Source organism: Crocuta crocuta, unplaced genomic scaffold, assembly GCF_008692635.1.
Source record: "Crocuta crocuta isolate KB4526 unplaced genomic scaffold, BGI_CrCroc_1.0 scaffold205, whole genome shotgun sequence".
Taxonomy (NCBI): domain Eukaryota; kingdom Metazoa; phylum Chordata; class Mammalia; order Carnivora; family Hyaenidae; genus Crocuta; species Crocuta crocuta.
Window position 1 is genome coordinate 6,012,759 of NW_027530644.1, and position 8,114 is coordinate 6,020,872.

Sequence of the window (8,114 nt, forward strand, 5' to 3'; positions counted from 1 at the left end):
ACCTGTGGCTTAACACTCTGAAAATCTGCTCAGGGTGATATATGCCTTCTTAAATTGAAATACCTTTTTGATAATTTTGATAATTGGAAGAAACGGTTCAGATGATTGTTATGCTAAATTCATGACATGGTGTTCTTGTAGAATTATAAAGGAAACATCAGGCAGAACATCCAATATAAAACCACCAAGTAAATCTGTTTCTAAGTAGTATAAGCTTAGTTACTTCATCAATTACAGTTCTAACAAGCAATAAACTTTTCCCTGCTTCATATAAAGTGAAACATTCGATTTATGCTGATTGGAACTATCATGTTTCATTAGGAAAGGTTCACTAAACTGAAGTTCTCTTTCAATAATTTCTGCTTTCTAGCAAACTTTTGCATTATTTACATAATTTCCAATTCTATAAAAAATTTACTATATAAATTCTACTACATAAAATTCTCAGGTCTCAAGTTACAAATCAATGTCCAATCACAAGACCAATAACCAATAATTTATATCCAGTTAGTATATTTCTCCCATGTTGGGAGAACTTGTTAGTTAGATAAGGGGAAAAAACCTTCCAAGCTGTTGATTCAGTATTGCTGTCCTATAAAGGATACTTGCGGGTTAGCTAACTGGACTGGGAGATGAAATGTAAAGTGTCAATCTGAATTTGAGAATAATATTCTGAAGAATGATATCATTCAGCCATAATGATAATAAAAGAATCTGTATTAATGATCAGACATCAAATATTAAGAACAGTTTGACATAAAGTATATAATATTGAGATAATTTTATGTTTCACAATTTGACCAGATATTTTATTTCTAGTTTTTCTAGAATTTCCTTTATAATATCTATAAAGTCCATATCAATAATTAGAACTGTTAGTGGTAGGACTGTTTGTATACCAACTTGACTTACATGTCCTTACCAGCATAACAAAAGTGCCTCTGACCACTCTCTACTGAATGTCCATGACTAGTATGATGTCTAGAACATAGTTACAAAGTTGATGGTCAGTAAACATTTGTTGGAAAAAAAAAACCTAAAAGATAACATTCCTTTGAAAGTGCATTTTCTCTAAATACTTCCCCATTTTTTTCCCTATGAACATAAAACTCCATCCTTCTTGAAAAACTCCATCAGATAAGAAATCAGGTTTTGGGGATAGAAGTCCAGTGAAAAAAAATCACTTGGGCTTCCAAACCATGAAGACTATTGATGGTTGACATGACAAATACTTTATACAGTTTCATATGAACCTCATGATCTAAAAAGGATGTAGCCTAAGCCTTCATCTTTCAAGAATAAAGCCTCCTCATGTAGTATTCTAAATGTGATAGGGCCCTTCCAGGAGAAGTGGTGATCATTTACACTGTTCTATGGAGGCTGTGTCAGTGGTCAAATCTGGAGAGGTAAGTCTGATCTACGCATGTCTTCTCTAGAGAGCTTATCATAATGGATGCGCATACATAGTGATATCATGGCATGAATTATCCCTCTGCCTAGGCTATGTGTGTCACTAATGTTAAATGGATACCTGCATCTATTCACTATCTCAAGAATCTACCAAAAAGGTGGAAAGATCTCAAGAAACATAATTCTAGAATTCTTTTCTTCCTGTGCGATGACTTGACAGAAAACAACAGGAATTCTCATTTCCTCATTGTGCACTTATTTCTCTTCTTTATTTATTTAAAAGTATTTATTTTTGAGCAAGAGAGAGCACAAGTGGGGAAGGGCAGAGAGAGAGAGAGGGAGACACAGAATCCAAAGCAGGATCCAGGTTCTGAGCTGTCAGTACAGAGCTTGATGTGGGGCTTGAACCCACAAACTGCAAGATCATGACCTGAGCTGAAGTCAGACGCTTAATTGACTGAGCCACTCAGGCACCCATTTATTTTTATTTTCTTTTTTTAAACTCTTATTTATTTTGAGAGAGTGATGGGGGAGGGAGAGGCAGAGAGAGAGAGAGGAAAAGACAGAATCTCAAGCAGGCTCCACACCATCAGTGCAGAGCCTGACATAGGCTTGAGATCATGACCTGAGCCAAAATCAAGAATCAGACACCTAACAGACTGAGTCACCCAGGTGTCCTGAAACCTATATTTTTTTGAATGAGTTTTCTACTTTCTTTGAAGATACTTTATTTCCCTTCAATTAGTTTGGCTATCAGATCTTCAAGGGATATGCTTAGATGGAGTTCTCTTTGAAAATATACACTCATTGCTTTTCTATACAATTCTAATCTTCAGGGACAACTTCTAGGGGAACTAATGAATGAAAAGATAAATATCTTGAGGACTGACTGTACTGACAGACATTTTCCTTGATCTGACCATTGGAAGATATTTGAGAAAGGCAAATGGAAAGCACAGCTCGGGGGAGAAACCAGGGTTAATACTAGAGACAAATGTTCAGACAATAGATACTCCTGCAGAAAGTTGATGAGACAAGTTGAGAGATACTGTTTTAGAGTCAAGCCCTCAAAAGTATAATTACTAACTATAGAATATGTGCCAGAGTTATTTTTTTAGAGTTTATTCATTTTGAGAGAGAGAGCGAGAGAGCGAGAATCCCATCCAGGCTTCGTACTGTGAGCACAGAGCACAGATCCTGACACAGGGCTCAAACCCATAAACCATGAAATCATGACCTGACCCAAAGTTGGACACCTAACTGACTGAGCCACCAATGCACCCCAGAGTTATCTTAAAATAATCATCCAACCAGGTCATTCCTTAGCTGCAAAAATCATTATTGGGTTACCACTTTCCTAGGAAAAGTAAAAACGATGTAGCCCAGCACACATAGCCACTGGCAATTTCTAAAAACATATTCTTATTTCTTATCTCCTTTTGTCACATAAACTATGGTAATTACAACTTCACAAATATTGTTTTCCCCCCTGAATCCCACTACTGCCACATATTTCCACCCTGAACCTAGGTAACCCAGGCACCCAACTGTTTTGATTCAACTCAACATTCTCTTGGAAATCTTCTATGTTCCTTAAAAAGTTTTTAAATACAACACTACTGCACTTTCATGAAATACTGTAGCAACCTTAACTGTAGCTGTTATCTGTCATACTGTGATTGCTGTTTGACATATTTTATACTCCCAGTAGACCAAAGCTTTTTTAAGAGCAAAAACAGTCTTCAAGTGTATAGCTCAGTGTTAGAGATCATAGGCTAGTAATGGATACTCTTCAGGGAGCTTGTGGTATCAGTCCAAATAAGTCTGCTGATGCTGAGTAAAATGAAGAGAGTGATAGTTCCACTGACTTGGAGACCCAAAAGCCTTTGGTTTGGTCAACTCAAATTGATTAAAAATGTTGAATTGGAGTTTTGGGACAAGATCTTCATATTATTTGGTTTCCATTGAAGTTCACAGGTAACTTATGAAAAAAAAAGCCTGTGGAATACAATGGGTAGGTAGTTTGATAACTAAATTGAAATTACTAAGTGAAAGGTACAATTTGATAAATAAGCTACATATTCAAATATGAATTATTATATATAAATTACTCAAACTAATGTGCATAAATCATGTATTTCTAATACATTTATAATAAATATATTTAAACATTTTCCCTTTTTTGGTACTTTTAAATAAACCTGTACATTAAAAAAAGTATAAATCACATTGTTTTTATTTTTGGGACTTGGATTGAATTAAAATTCCCTTTGTGATAAATTTTGTCTGAATAATTTCTAATGTTTTCACATTAAAAGAAACTCAGAAAACTATAAGTCTAGACCAATTTTTAGAAATATAATTATTCATGTAGCAATATGCATATTTTGACAGAAAGTATATACAAATAGACTACCTTCAAATTTTAAGTGGATGATATTTAATCAACTTTCTACAATGAATAGATTCAATTGCATGTCAATTTTCATTTTAACCAAAGAGGTAGTAGTTATTTTCTCATATGTTAACTATATATATAGATATTGGGCTTTGAATGAAGAAATAGTTTGAATTTTAAAGCTATAGGCTTGACCATGGCACAGTTCATGTTAGAAATACTATTATATTTAATTTAATTAAAATAATTTGTTTCATTTTATTTGAGTTCAACACAATATAGAGAATCTACTCTGTGTTAGCCATCATATAAGAATCATTTAATAACCTGCAACCTTCTGTACCTCTTCTTTGTGGGGCAACTTAACCTATGCCCAATTATATTTGCCACACTTTTCATTGTCATTCAGGCTTGCTCTCCTATTGGAACTCTTTTCTGAACCAATTTAATCAAATCAAGTAGAGCTCTGTGCCTTTATTTTGACATCCATAGTATCTTGTATACATACCTTTATCAAAACCCATTAGTTAATAAATATCATTTGTCTATCTCTCTTAGGGCTGCTACTACATGCCAACCAAATAGCCACAGTTGTGTGCATGACACACACAATGATTCATTACAATACTGATCATTTTATACTTTTCTTCATTTTGTATATCATTTAAAACACAAGGGTGCAATCTTCATTTTATTTTTAAGAAATTTTTTAGCATTTATTCATTTTTGAGAGACACAGAGAGACAGAGCACAAGTCGGGGAGGCGCAGAGAGAGAGGGAGACACAGGATCTGAAGCAGGCTCCAGACTCTGAGCTGTCAGCACAGAGCCTGATGCAGGGCTTGAACTCACTGACCACATGATAATGACCTGAGCTGAAGCTGGATGGTTTACCAACTAAGCCACCCAGGCACCCCTGCAATCTTCATTTTAAAGCATTAACCAGCATGACTTCTGAACACCACTAAGCCTATCTATTTTCTATAACATACTGTGACAATACATGTTATTTCTCTCCCTTCAGATGGAAGTGGGTTAGACTTATAGTTAGAATGCTTTGAAGCTGATCTTCACATTCTGAAAATTTGCACACAATCCTCTCTTTACTTAGGAAATGCAAGTGCAAGTGACATGGAAACAGTTACACGAAGTAACACAAAACCAAACCAAGTACTATGGTACAAGGATACCATCCAACACCTCAAATACATCAAATGCAGCAAGCAAAATATACTGTACAGAACATCAGTGCCCCTGAGCTGCATGGAGGGGGACAAGCAACAGGTCTTATTCTTCCCTATAGATTGACTCTTTTCTTAGTTTTATTTATTTTTAATTAAGGCGGGAGCTAAACCAGGTGCACTGATTATGAATAATAAAAAAAAAAAGACTCGTAGGCTTAAAGGGAAGCACTAAAATCCTGCTGGTTTTCAGTGGCAATACCAGAAAAAGCAGGGAAACCGAGAGATTGGGGTTCATCATCAAAGAATGCAGTCGATGTCAGTTATCATATTTCCTCCTGCTGCCTAGCCTGTATTTAATTATTTATAGAATAAACTGGCAGATGTAAAATGCACAGTTCCATTTGTTACAATGTAAGAACCATGTGAAGTACGAAATTTTGGTGTAAAATGTAAGAGAAATTTTGTAGAAATTATGAGTTAAATCCTTTTTAGTGTGACTGTGTTTGCCAAGAGAAATTTGAGCATAGCTCAGTGTAAGTAGTTCAGAACTAGAGTTGAATACAGAATTAAAACCTTTATGACCTACCACTACACAAAGTGTTCTTAACTATTTCCATATCTGTAAAATAGGGGTAACAATTCTTCTTATGTCACAAGTTTTTGTTGTTAAAGCACTAAATGAGGTAATGCATCCAAAACACTTAGCCTAGCAAATAGTTAATGTTTCTCCAATGATAACTAGCTTTAATGGTAGCTTGTGGTTCAAATGGTATTTTACATCAGCTTATTTTATAGAAAGGAATTCACTATAATTTGGTGGTGTATGGCATTGAATCTAATCTGTGTTGCAAATTTATGATATGATTAACACCAAAATATTTATGGTTTTACCCATGTTTTTACTCATTTGATAAATATTCATTTAGAATGAATCTATTATGTGGTATCAATGTGGAAAAAGAGGTAACGACAGATATGCATAGTTACTGTTCTCGTGGAGCTTATTATTGGAGAAGAGAGAAGCAGAGAAGGGTGAAGAAGAGGGAAGGGAAAGGATGGGAAGAAAGGGGGAGACTGGTCGCATGTTGAATACAGAGATACACAAACAATTGATGGATTAATTGTTTTAGCAATTGCTATGAAAATAAATTATAAAATGCTACCTAATTGCTTTATTTGAAATGGTACAGCACTTGAAAGGTAGTTTGTCAGTCTCTTACATAATTAACCATCTTTTTCCATACAACCCAGCAATTGCCATTCTCTGGTATTTACTGAAATGAATTAAGAACTGATGAATTTACTAAAACCTACACACAGATGTTTATAGAAACTGTATTTATAACTTTTAAAATATGGAAGCAATTAAGATGCAAGGGAATATTATTCAGCACTAAAAAGAAATGAGCTATTAGGCCATAAAAAGCTATGGAAAAAATGTAAATGCATATTTGAAGTGAAACAAGTTAACTTAAAATGGCTATGGCATCATTCCAAATATATGACATCCTGGAAAAAGAAAAGGCAAGGAGACAGTAAAAATATGAGTGACTGCTAGGAATTAGAGGACCAGAAGGAATGAGTTAAGTAGATCACAGGATTTTTAAGCTGTGAAAATATTCTGTATGATACTATAATGGTGGACACATATCATTATTTATTTATCAAAATCCATAGGATGTACAATACCAAGAATGACCTGTAATGTAAACTACAGACTTTGGTTGCAAGGATGTGGATGGAACCAGAGTGTATTATGCTAAACAAAATACGTCAGTCAGAGAAAGACAAATATCATATGATTTCACTCTTATGTGGAATTTAAGAAACATAGGGGAAGAGATGAACATAGGGGAAGAGAAGCAAAAATAAAATAAAATAAAAATAGAGACGGAGGCAAACCATAAGAGATTCTTAACTATAGAGAACAAACTGAGGGTTGTTGGAGGGCTGTTGGGTAGGAGGAGGGCACTTGTGATGAGCACTGGGTATTATATGTAAGTGATGAATCACTCAATCCTACTCCTGAAATCATTTCTACACTACATGTTAACTAACTTGAATTTAAATTGAAATAATAATAAAAGCTACAGACTTTGAATAATAATGTTCATCAACTGTAGCAATTCTGGTGGGGGATATGGTAGTGGGAGAGGCTATGGGATGGATTTTGGAATACAGCCTATGCTTGCAGTTTGGAAAGCATCAATATTACATGGAGATTTCCATCTTAATAATAAGTGAAAAAAAGGTATGGTGTAGAGGAAATTAACACCAGTATCTGAGTGTGAGAATTTAAAATTCTACTCCCAACTCCCCAGTGGACTAATAATGCTATCTTAGGTATGTTTTTGCAGTGTCATGCTGTACATTTGGAAACTGAGTCTCAAAAAATTTGCCATCTAACTGAAGTCTAAAATGTTAAGCCTATTCTCCTCTGTGGCGATATATGACACCAAAAGTATTCTACCAAAATATAAATACTACTCTGGTAGCCATGTTTAAACAAGACACAGACATATAAAGAGGTGGACAACCATTACCCATATTATCTAAATAGCTAAGTATAGTCATAATTCTATTATACTTCATTTATCAATATTAATAATCATTCTGAGAGATTTAGATTGTGCATAATGGCTGTGCTGTATGTCTGTAATATAAATCGTAAGACAAAATAACAATTGCTGTTATTTTTAATATTCTGTCTCTAAAAATATTGAACTGCATTTCCCATAAAAAATAAATTTAGTACAGAGAATTCTTCTTTGCATTGTTATGCATTGTTAAAAGACATGTTTTCCTTCAAATTTGCACCTTCCCTCCTTCTCCAAAACTATTATATACTTTGGTTAAAAGCACTAAGTTACTATATTGCTGAAAATACTGAAAACACACATCTCTGTTTATGGTGAAACTAGTCTTGAGAAGCAGAGTTTTTAAACTGGCTATTGTATGTTTAGCATTCTCATTAGAAGTACTGATCAATCTCGAGGGTAGACTTTTCAATATGAGGTACTGATGAAGACTTAATATTTTGGGGCATACCTTTCTAACCCTTGAGAAGAAGCCATAATCTTTGTCTCTCGAGAAAGCTCTTCTATCACTATTTTACTCAGGTTT